Here is a 12,770-nt window from a genome sequence, read left to right as displayed (position 1 = left end):
ACTCGTAATCTATCATGCATGGTATAAGAAGCACAAGTTCTCAAACTAAAAGCGTAAGAAGGGTCATTTCCACTTGTTTCAAAAGATTTATAGTTTCCAAGAGGTTAAGCAGTTAGCTTCATAAGCACTTGTAGCTAAGGAAAAAAAACTTCTACAGAAGCACAGAAGTTAAGTGATATTGGAAACAGTCGGCTAGATTACGAGTTGTGCGTTAGGCTTAAAAAGCAGCGTTAAGAGGTCCTAACGCTGCTTTTTAATGCCCGCAGGTATTACGAGTCTTGCAGGTACAAGTGTACCGCTCACTTTTTTGGCCAGACTTGGAAATACCGCAAATCCAATTACGTAAATTGCATATTCTCTTTTTTCAATGAGACTTGCATAGCGCCGGTATTACGAGTCTGCCAAAAAGTGAGCGGTACAACCTTTCCTGTCAACACTGGTACCAGCATTTTAAAGTAAGTAGTTAAGAGTTTTACACTACAACACCGTAGCATAAAACTCTTAACTAAAGTGCTAAAAGTACACTAACACCCATAAACTACCTATTAACCCCTAAACCGAGGCCCTCCCACATCGCAAACACTAAAATAAAATGTTTAACCCCTAATCTGCTGAACCGGACATCACCGCCACTATAATAAATATATTAACCCCTAAACCGCCGCACTCCCGCCTTGCAAACATTAGTTAAATATTATTAACCCCTAATCTGCCGGCCCTAACATCGCCGACACCTACCTACATTTATTAACCCCTAATCTGCCGCCCCCAACGTCGCCGCCACTATATTAAAGTTATTAACCCCTAAATCTAAGTCTAAACCCTAACCCTAACACCCCTAACTTAAATATAATTAAAAGAAATCTAAAAAAAAATTACTATCATTAACTAAATTATTCCTATTTAAAACTATATACTTTCAGATAAAATAAACCCTAAGCTAGCTACAATATAACTAATAGTTACATTGTATCTAGCTTAGGGTTTATTTTTATTTTACAGGCAAGTTTGTATTTATTTTAACTAGGTAGAATAGTTATTAAATATTTATTAACTATTTAATAACTACCTAGCTAAAATAAAGACAAATTTACCTATAAAATAAAACCTAACCTAAGTTACACTAACACCTAACACTACACTATAATTAAATTAATTCCCTAAATTAAAATAATAAACCCTAATCTAATCCCCTAACAAAATAAAAAAGCCCCCCCCCCAATAAAAAAAAAGCCCTACTCTACATTAAATTACAAATAGCACTTAAAAGGGCCTTTTGCGGGGCATTGCCCCAAAGTAATCAGCTCTTTTACCTCTAAAAATAATTACAAATCCCCCCCAACATTAAAACCCACCACCCACACAACCAACCCTACTCTAAAACCCACCCAATACCCCCTTAACCCCTTAACGACCAAGGACGTACGCCACAACGTCCTCAAAAAAAATACAGTTAATGACCGAGGACGTGTGGCGTACGTCCTTGGTCTGGAAAGCAGCTGGAAGCGATCCTGCTCACTTCCAGCTGCTTTCCGGTAATTGCAGTGATGCCTCGATATGGAGGCATCCTGCAATAACCCCCCTTGGCCATCCGATGCAGAGAGAGCCACTCTGTGGCCCTCTCTGCACCGGACATCGGTGGCCGGTATCGTTGGTGGGTGGGAGCTTACGTGGGAGGCGGGTGGACGGCCATCGGTGCTCAGTGTGGAGTGGAGGGGGGCGGGAGCTACAGGGGCGCGCACGTGCACGGGGGTGGGGGTGGGCGGGGCGCGTGCACAGGGCGGGTGTGGGTGGGAACCGCTACACTACAGAAAAAAAATGTTAAAAGTTAAAAACACCAATACTGTAAAATATAATCTAAGGGACCTGGAAGGGGTTGGGGGTTGGTCTCGGTGGGGGGGGGGGGGGAAGCTACACTACAGAAAAGGGAATTTTTTTAAAAAAAAGGCACATTTTGTTACAAAACTGGGTACTGGCACACAGCTGCCAGTACCCAAGATGGCGCCCATTATTGCAGAGGGGAAGGGTTAGAGAGCAGTTTGGTGGGGGATCAGTGAGGTTGGGGTCTAAGGGGGGATCCTACACATCAGCATATGTAAATATGCTTTTTTTTTTTTTTTTTAAAAAGGGGCCAAATACCTTTTATTTTAGTACTGGCAGAGTTTCTGCCAGTACTTAAGATGGCGGGGACAATTGTGGGGTGGGGGAGGGAAGAGAGCTGTTTGGGAGGGATCAGGGGGTCTGATGTTTCAGGTGGGAGGCTGAGCTCTACACTAAAGATAAAATTAACCCTGCAAGCTCCCTACAAGCTACATAATTAACCCCTTCACTGCTAGCCATAATACACGTGTGATGCGCAGCGGCATTTAGAGGCCTTCTAATTACCAAAAAGCAATGCCAAAGCCATATATGTCTGCTATTTCTGAACAAAGGGGATCCCAGAGAAGAATTTACAACCATTTATGCCATAATTGCACAAGCTGTTTGTAAATAATTTAAGTTAGAAACCAAAAAATTGTGAAAAAATTTGTGAAAAGTGAACGATTTTTTTGTATTTGATTGCATTTGGCGGTGAAATGGTGGCATGAAATATACCAAAATTGGCCTAGATCAATACTTGGGGTTGTCTACTACACTACACTAAAGCTAAAACTACCCAAAAAGCTCCCTACATGCTCCCTAATTAACCCCTTCACTGCTGGGCATAATACACGTGTGGTGCGCAGTGGCATTTAGCGGCCTTCTAATTACCAAAAAGCAACACCAAAGTCATATATGTCTGCTATTTCTGAACAAAGGGGATCCCAGAGAAGAATTTACAACCATTTATGCCATAATTGCACAAGCTGTTTGTAAATAATTTAAGTTAGAAACCAAAAAATTGTGAAAAAATTTGTGAAAAGTGAACGATTTTTTTTGTATTTGATTGCATTTGGCGGTGAAATGGTGGCATGAAATATACCAAAATTGGCCTAGATCAATACTTGGGGTTGTCTACTACACTACACTAAAGCTAAAACTACCCCAAAAAGCTCCCTACATGCTCCCTAATTAACCCCTTCACTGCTGGGCATAATACACGTGTGGTGCGCAGTGGCATTTAGCGGCCTTCTAATTACCAAAAAGCAACACCAAAGTCATATATGTCTGCTATTTCTGAACAAAGGGGATCCCAGAGAAGAATTTACAACCATTTATGCCATAATTGCACAAGCTGTTTGTAAATAATTTAAGTTAGAAACCAAAAAATTGTGAAAAAATGTGTGAAAAGTGAACGATTTTTTTGTATTTGATTGCATTTGGCGGTGAAATGGTGGCATGAAATATACCAAAATGGGCCTAGATCAATACTTTGGGTTGTCTACTAAAAAAATATATATACATGTCAATGGATATTCAGAGATTCCTGAAAGATATCAGTGCTCTAATGTAACTATCGCTAATTTTGAAAAGAAATGGTTTTGAAATAGCAAAGTGCTACTTATATTTATTGCCCTATAACTTGCAAAAAAAAGCAAAGAACATGTAAACATTGGGTATTTCTAAACCCAGGACAAAATTTAGAAACTATTTAGCATGGGTGTTTTTTGGTGGTTGTAGATGTGTAACAGATTTTGGGGTCAAAGTTAGAAAAAGTGTGTTTTTTTTCAATTTTTTCCTCATATTTTATACATTTTTTTATAGTAAATTATAAGATATGATGAAAATAATGGTATCTTTAGAAAGTCCATTTAATGGCGAGAAAAACGATATATAATATGTGTGGGTACAGTAAATGAGTAAGAGGAAAATTACAGCTAAACACAAACACCGCAAAAATGTAAAAATAGCCTTAGTCCCAAACGGACAGAAAATGGAAAAGTGCTGTGGTCATTAAGGGGTTAAAAAACCTAACACTAACCCTTTGAAGATCACCTTACCGGGAGAAGTCTTCATCCAACCGGGCCGAAGTCCTCAACGAAGCCAGCCCGGAGAAGTCTTCATCCAGACGGCATCTTCTATCTTCATCCATTGGGCGGGTCCATCTTCAATACATCCGACGCGGAGCATCCTCTTCCTTCCGACGGCTAACACTGAATGAAGGTTCCTTTAAATGATGTCATCCAAGATGGCATCCCTTTAATTTCGATTGGCTGATAGAATTCTATCAGCCAATAGGAATTAAGGTAGAAAAAATCCTATTGGCTGATGCAATCAGCAAATAGGATTGAGCTGGCATTCTATTGGCTGTTCCAATCAGCCAATAGAATGCCAGCTCAATCCTATTGGCTGATTGGATCAGCCAATAGGATTGAACTTCAATCCTATTGGCTGATTGCATCAGCCAGTAGGATTTTTTTCTACCTTAATTCGGATTGGCTGAAAGAATTCTATCAGCCAATCGGAATTGAAGGGGTGCCATCTTGGATGATGTCATTTAAAGTGTTAGCCGTCGGAAGGAAGAGGATGCTCCGCGTCGGATGTCTTGAAGATGGACCCACTCCACACCGGATGGATGAAGATAGAAGATGCCATCTGGATGAAGACTTCTGCCCATCTGGAGGACCACTTCGTCTGGCTTGGATGAAGACTTCTCCCAGCTTCGTTGAGGACTTTGGCCCGGTTGGATGAAGACTTCTCCCGGTAAAGTGATCTTCAAGGGGTTAGTGTTAGGTTTTTTTTTAAGGTGGTATTGGGTGGGTTTTAGAGTAGGGCTATTTGTAATTTAGTGTAGGGTAGGGCTTTTTTTATTTTGGGGGGCTTTTTTATTTTGTTAGGGGGATTAGATTAGGTGTTATTAGTTTAAAAATCTTGTAATTTGTTTATTATGTTCTGTAATTTAGTGGGGGTGTTTTGTACTTTAGCTAATTTTATTTAATTGTATTTAATTGTATTTAATTTAGGGAATTAATTTAATTATAGTGTAGTGTTAGGTGTAATTGTAACTTAGGTTAGGTTTTATTTTACAGGTAAATTTGTCTTTATTTCAACTAGGTAGTTATTAAATAGTTAATAACTATTTAATAACTATTCTACCTAGTTAAAAAAAAATACAAACTTGCCTGTAAAATAAAAATAAACCCTAAGATAGCTACAATGTAACTATTCGTTATATTGTAGCTATCTTATGGTTTATTTTACAGGTAAGTATTTAGTTTTAAATAGGAATTATTTAGTTATTAATAGTAGGTTTTATTTCGATTTCTTTTAATTATATTTAAGTTAGGGGGTGTTAGGTTTAGGGTTAGACTTAGGTTTAGGGGTTAATAACTTTAATATAGTGGCAGCGACGTTGGGGGCGGCAGATTAGGGGTTAATAAATGTAGGTAGGTGGCGGCGATGTTAGGGCCGGCAGATTAGGGGTTAATAATATTTAACTAATGTTTGCGAGGCGGGAGTGCAGCATTTTAGGGGTTAATATGTTTATTATAGTGGCGGCGACGTTGGGTTCAGCTGATTAGGGGTTAATATGTGTAGGTATGTGGCGGCGACATTGGGAGCAGCAGAGTAGGGGTTAATAAATATAATGTAGGGTTCGGCGATGTTGAGGGCAGCAGATTAGGGGTTCATAAGTATAATGTAGGTGACGGCGGTGTCCGGAGCGGCAGATTATGGGTTAATAATTATAATGTAGGTGGTGACAATGTCGGGGGCGGCAGATTAGGGGTTAATAAGTGTAAGATTAGGGGTGTTTAGACTCAGGGTTCATGTTAGGCTGTTAGGTGTAGACATAAAATGTATTTCCCCTTGGAATCAATGGTGCTGCGTTAAGGAGTTTTACGCTGCTTTTTTGCAGGTGTTAGACTTTTTTCAGCCGGCTCTCCCCATTGATTCCTATGGGGAAATCGTGCACGAGCACGTTACACCAGCTCACCGCTAACGTAAGCAGCGCTGGTATTGGAGTGCGGTAATGAGCAAAATTTTGCTCAACGTTCACTTCTTTTCTGTTTTTTTAAAAACTCGTAATACCAGCGCTGTCTGTAAGTGAGCATAAACTGCTCGTTAGCACCACACAGCCTCTAACGCAAAACTCATAATCTAGGTGAGTGAACAGTGAATCCTTCAAGTGATTTAAACAGAACACTGTTTCCAATATGGATGGTTTTGGGTGTCTGATAAACTATTTAATGCTGTCTGATAATGGGAAAGGAATTTTCAAGAGGTGAAAACTATTAAAAAAAAAAAAAAAAGATTATTTTCAAGAGGTGAAAACTTAAAAAAAGATTTATAGGCTTTCAATATTCTGTTGTTAACGCTCTTGGGAATGATTTGAATACTAATTAGTAACATGCTTTTTAACTGTCTTTAAGATATCTGTAAAGTGTTGAAAATGGAACCAAGGTTGTATTTTGCATTAACTCAGAGTTTGAAAACGTTTTGGGCCACATTACACGCGAGCAATAAGGGATTTACAGAGTATGTTTACGATTGTCAGGTTTACCACTGGCATTACGAGTTGAAAGTAAATGCAATTGTTTGAGCGCAATCGCTATTTATGATAGAATGATTACAGTGTCCTTAAAAAAAAACAAAAAGTCTCACAAAACACTTTAAAAAATCCATTAGAAATATAGTGGCACTCATAATAACAACATCTAATAAAAATTATATACAAAAAATATTGCACACAAAAGTTATAAAGGCTCAAAGATATGAGGCCTCAGGTGTTAGAAAAAAATAGCTTTAAAATAGAGAAGTGCATTGGAGTCCATTGCAGTTCAGTAGATGAAAACATGTTAAAGGATATTTATGCAATATTCATATTTATAGAGGCTTACTTCGTAGCGAGATCACCTATGAAATGCATTAGGCCACGCCCACCGTCTTTCAAGTGTCTGAAACATACCTGATAGTTGTTTGAGATTGCAATCTGTGAGTTTTTAATTGTTATTTGTAATGAACATCATGTGTTATTTTACTTACTACGCTTAGAGGAGTTGCGCCATCTGTATCTGCTGTACACTACACAGATACCAGCATATCCTTAAGCAATTTGGTATACTTTTTATACTTTTTTGTACCAAAAAAAACATGAGATGTATACTGTATATAAATATTTACTTATGAATAAATAGAACATATTTATTTATGTAAAGAACATTGGAATGGGAAATATTCATATTTTCGTGTCGGGTTAGCGCACATGAGAATATGCAATCGGGTTTGCGCAAGAGTTGGGTGTTTTTTTCCCACTTTTCTTGCTCCATTAACTTCTATGGGTGAGTACGTTAACGCATGCAATATTCTAAGTTAAGCTTTTTTGCGCTCATCGGGTTAGCGCTAGCGAAAACAGTTTACTTTCAACGCATAATACCCGTGCAACCTGATAAGCGCAAAAAGACGAACTTCTAATGCAGTTAGCGCTTGAGCTGGAGTGTTAATTAGCTTGTAATCTGGCCTTTTGTCAGACCTTGAAAACAAGTTTTAATTGACAATGAGCTAAGTTGAAAATTTGGTAATTTTTTCTACGAAGTGCTTAAATGTCATTTCTCATTACTTTCACTTTTAATCCAAGTGTTTTACTCATTTTTCTAGACTATAACAGGGGGAATAAGCCTGCTAGAAAAAGAAACCTCACGATCAGAACAACATATACAGTAAACAAAGCAAACACAAATAGTATATAGCATTTGTATTCAAAGTTTGCTTATGCATTTTTATTATCAAAATAGTAAAGGTAAATTAGGTTGAGAGGAAAGAATTGATTCATCACATGTATCTGAATTTCTAATTATTATTTATGCATTTGTGTTTCTAGTACATTTAATGTATAATTTTTGTATTCATAGCACATTTATTGTATGCATTTTATTACCAAATATTCTATAGCTCAAATATTCTATAGCTCATCCAATAAAATATCACATTTACAATACAACAATATAACATTTTGCAAAAAAAGAAGAAAATGGCAAAAGGGCTAGGCGCTAGACACAAGTGGAGTGCAATCAATAGCTCCAGGTGTTTTATCCTGCACTTGGTCTCTTGGAAACAATACAGCACAATGGATAGCTCAAAATTGTTACCAAAGTATTAACTAGGCCAAAATGGATAGCACAGACAGTGGTATAAGCGCTGAAGCTGACAAGGCTAGCCCAATCATACGGCCCTATTTAAGAACCTCCAGACAGACAAGGTTTGCTTTCCCCAAACTGTCAGCTCGTTCATGTAAAAGTGTCTGCTTATGCATCCAATCAGGCACATGCAGGAGCTGTCAGGTTAGACTAGTATGGGGGGATTTTAATCCCCAGCACAGAGCTTGCATATCGATTAGGAAGCAGAGATCTGATGACCATTGCTTCATAACTATTGGCTGCAGACTCGCTCATGTGAGATTGCACTGAAGATGCTCCAAAGCAGCTCCAAAGTTAAATGGAGCCCATAATGTTAGTATGAATTTCATTGTTTTTCCATTTTTATCAGTAAAGTCAATTAGAGAAATATATGTAGCAGGGTTAGCCTTTAGACATATGTAGTGTGCCTTTTCAGATAATTAGAAAACTATATGAAAGGGGAAAATTAATAATGGAAGTATATTGTTGTTATACTATTACGCATAACTGATCATTTTATATATAAATATCGAGATGTTAACTATCCCTTTAACATTTACTTCCAAAAATGAATGTGCAATGTTAAGGACTTTAACAAAGGTGTTAAAACATTTTCCTATTCCTGGCTGTGATTAGTGTACCTAGAAGACAAAGCATTAAACCCAGTGGCATTTCTAGAGGGGGTGCATAGATATCCATGACAGCCCAGTCATGTCCTTAAAGGGACAATAAAGTCAAACAAACTTTTATGGTTCAGACAGAACATGCAATATTAAAAAAAATATCCAGTTTACTGCAGTTATATTATTGACTTCCTTCTTTTGGTATCCTTTTGATGAAAAGGATACCTAGATAGCAGCAACAACGAACTACTAGGAGCAAGCTGGTGATCGGTGACTGCACATATATTCCTCTTGTCATAGGCTCAGCTATGCTCAGCTAGCTCCCAGTAGTGTATTGATGCACCTTTGACAAAGGATACCAAAAGAATGAAGCAACTTTGATAATAGAATTACAGTTGAAAGTTGTATAAAATTGTTTGCTCTATCTGATTCATGAAAGAAAAATGTAGGGTTTCATGTCTGTTTAACCACCTTCAGCCAATGGGTTACTCAAGCACAGAACATTCTATACATACAAAAAAAAAACATACAAACACATCACACATATTCCAGCAACATAAAAAGTCACTTTGAAGCTTTATATCTTCAGACCTACCACTTAGTTTTTCATCAAATTAAAGGGACATGAAACCTAATTTTTTTTCTTTCATGAATCAGATAGAGAATACCATTTTAAACAACATTCCAATTTACTTCTATTATCTCATTTCCTTCATTCTTTAGGTATCCTTTGTTAAAGAAATAGCAATGCACATGGGTGATCCAATCAAACGAGGCATCTATGTGCAGCAACCAATCAGCAGCTACTGAGCCTATTTAGATATTTTTTTCGACAAAGAATATCACAAGAATGAAGACAATTAGATAATAGAAGAACATTTAAAAGTTGTTTAAAATTGAACGCTCTTTCTAAATCATGAACGAAAATTTTTTAGGTTTTATGTCCCTTTAACTTACTCAATGATAACGTTCTTCATGCAGATTTCACTATGGGGCATATTTATTAAGCTCCGTACGAAGCTTGATGCCCCGTGTTTTCGACGAGCCTTCAGAAGTCTAAAGACCGCTGCTCTATAACCTGTTCGCCTTCTCTGAGGCCACGGACAGAAATCGCCAGAAGTTAACCCAATCTAATACAATCGGGTTGATTGACACCCCCTTCTAGTGGCCGATTGGCCGTGAATCTGCAGGGGGCGGCATTGCACTAGCAGTTCACAGGAACTGCTGGTACAATGATAAATGCAGAGAGCGTATGCTGTCGCCATTTATCGATGTGCAGCGGACATGATACGCAATATCGGATCATGTACGCTCGCACAATCATAAATATGCCCCCAAATCTTTACCTAAAATTCCTCAAATGCATCAGCAGTTGAAAGTTTTAAATTTAAAAGAACAAATTAATATATAGATGGAAGTTTATCAAATGTGGACATACAAAATTGTCTAAAAAACTTAAAGAAACAGTTACATCAAAACTAAACTTTCATGGTTTAGACAGAGCATGCGATTTTAAACAGATTTTACTTTAATTATTAGATTCTCTTGGTATGATTTTTTTTTAAAGAGTAACCTAGGCAGGTAGTCTCTCTCAGTGCGTGTTTGCAGCACACTGATATTACTGATGTAAGCTACACAGAGAAACACACACACGAACGCGCATGCACACATGCACCTACACCCACACGTGCATGCACACATGCACCCACCCACATGCATGCATGCACCATGCACACATGCATGTGCATGCACACATGCACCCATACACACGCATGCATGCACCCGCATGCACGTGCATACACACATGCACCCACACACATACACACACATGCAGACACCTCATGTGCTTACCATCACTTGTGAGTGCATTTTTATGTTGTTTCTTTCTATTCTAGTACAACAAATATGTCAACCAAGAAGGATTTCGTTCCAGGCCTGCACAGCACCACATGGTTCTGATGACCTCATCTCTTGTATCCCAAGCAACTATTTATATTCATCCCAATCCTATACTATCTCCTTTTTTACACTATCCCAACATCTATTTCTGTTGGCTTTCCACTACAGAAATAGAAGGAACGGAAAAGTCAAATGTGCCAGTGACAATCGATGGCAAATTCCTTGGTAAATAAATGTAATACCTTTTATGTTATATCTTTATTTATTTATTTTTATTAGATGATATAAATAGGATGATATTGATTTATTTATATATATATATTTGGAGAGAAGAATTTTGTCTAGAAAATGCAACTCAGAATGACTCAGGATTTACAGTTTACATCAAACAAAATGCTATAAGATGTAAAACCAAAAAACAAAAAAAAACTGTCTAATTAGTTTCTTTTATAGTTATTAAAGCAATTTTCTGTTTCTGAATTAACGTGTTGTGTTTTTTTTCTCTCTAAAGTGGTTATATTAATATAACAAAACAAAAACAATTTTTAACCTTGTAAATGAAGTTTAGTAAATTATGTTTTCTGCACAAGAATGTCTATACCAAGTTTTACCTAACAGCCAATTAGCTTGCACAAATGCTTCATCCTATCAGGTCTTATGAGATGCTTAATAATTGTCATAGAAACAAACTGCTCACAGTTTTTTACATGTGTTATTGTGGTGATATAACCCATAGAAGCAATGTTTCAGCACTATGGAAAACAATACTGGGCACGGAATAAGACTGCAAAGTCTTCTCCAAACAACAAACACATGAATGGATTCCAGCCTTAATTTAAAATAAGTTTTGTTTCTTCTTTACAGGGCTATAGGAACAAACTACAACATTCAGGGCCTACTATAGGTTCTTAGTCATGAATGACTAAGGGCCTATAGAAACACGAAGCAATGTTTTTTGTTCCTATGGACCATGTAAAGAAGAAATAAATGTAATTTTAAATTGGAACCCATTCATGTGTTTGATACAAGCTGTAGATGCAGCAAGGAGTACTTTAGGTGCAGAATTGCTTATACAAGTCTTCAAACAATTTTAGAAGCTGTGGTTGTAAGACTACAGTTTCCTAACCTCTTAGGAAATGATCCTGGACCGATTAGTTGAGGACAAGCCTTGCTCTTGGACAGTTGGTTGCATGACACCATGGTGCAGGCTGCACAAGCATTTAATTGAGCAATGTTAAGTGTGAGCAGTGTGGACAGGTTCCTTATCTGGGAACATTGTAGGCTCACAGCATGATAAATGCCCCCATCTACTATGTTTAAATAATGCAGTCTGTTTAAAATCATTATATCTATTTTATCAGTCTATCCACAAAAGCTTTTTTAATTTTGAAGCTAAAACTGAAGTTAAAGCACAAGTTATTTACATTTCTCTCTGAATATTTCTAACAAATGTTATGTTCAGCCTACTTACCAATACTGCAAAACCCATTTTATATAGCAAAGGTTAGGTATTTAGATTACCTCTATTAATGTCATTTTCATACACATTACCACCTCAAAAATGAATTATACAATTTGAATTGTTACATTAATAGAAATCTCACTTCACTGAGAATTTGGTGTTATGAAATCATTTTGAATAATTGATGTTAAGAGATACCTTGTTTGATTGTGTTCATGCATGAAAACATATTTAAGTTAATGCAAGTTATATATTTGTTAAAAAGGGGACATGTAAAGGGGCAAGATACCCACATTTTGAAGCACATGCAAGTGATGCAGCATAGGTTTAAAAATTGACTAGGAAATATCACCTGAACATTTCTATGTAAAAAAGGAAGATATTTTACCTCTAAGGAACCAGTCAGGATGCTTGTCCCAGGACAAGTTAGGAGTGTTCTTCTGGCATACTTCAGAACAGTCATGTTATATATCAGTTTATAAGTGAAAGTAAATTTTCATTACCCACATTAATGTCATACGTTTATGATCCATGAGCTAACTATCGGCTAGATTACGAGGTCTGCGTTAGCCTTAAAAAGCAGCGTTGAGAGGGTCCCAAAGCTGCTTTTTAACGCCCACTGGTATTATGAGTCTGGCAGGTACAGGTGTACCGCTCACTTTTTTTTCCACGACTCAAGCTTACTGCAAATCCCCTTACGTAAATTGCGTATCCTATCTTTTCAATGGGACTTGCCTAACGCCAGTATTACGA

General features: G+C 37.3%; 1 long non-coding RNA gene across 1 annotated transcript in view; it reads left to right on the top strand.

The window, feature by feature from the left end:
* The window catches only part of LOC128662417 (uncharacterized), a 152,554-nt gene extending 141,519 nt beyond the window's left edge, over window positions 1–11,035 (top strand). The window contains exon 3 of the long non-coding RNA XR_008402778.1: window positions 10,552–11,035. This is a non-coding gene — a long non-coding RNA (uncharacterized LOC128662417). The remainder of the gene's footprint in view (window positions 1–10,551) is intronic.
* The last annotated feature ends 1,735 nt before the right edge of the window (window positions 11,036–12,770 follow it).

This window comes from Bombina bombina, chromosome 6 (assembly GCF_027579735.1).
Source record: "Bombina bombina isolate aBomBom1 chromosome 6, aBomBom1.pri, whole genome shotgun sequence".
In the NCBI taxonomy this organism is placed as follows: domain Eukaryota; kingdom Metazoa; phylum Chordata; class Amphibia; order Anura; family Bombinatoridae; genus Bombina; species Bombina bombina.
This window is presented reverse-complemented; position numbering and strand designations above follow the sequence as displayed.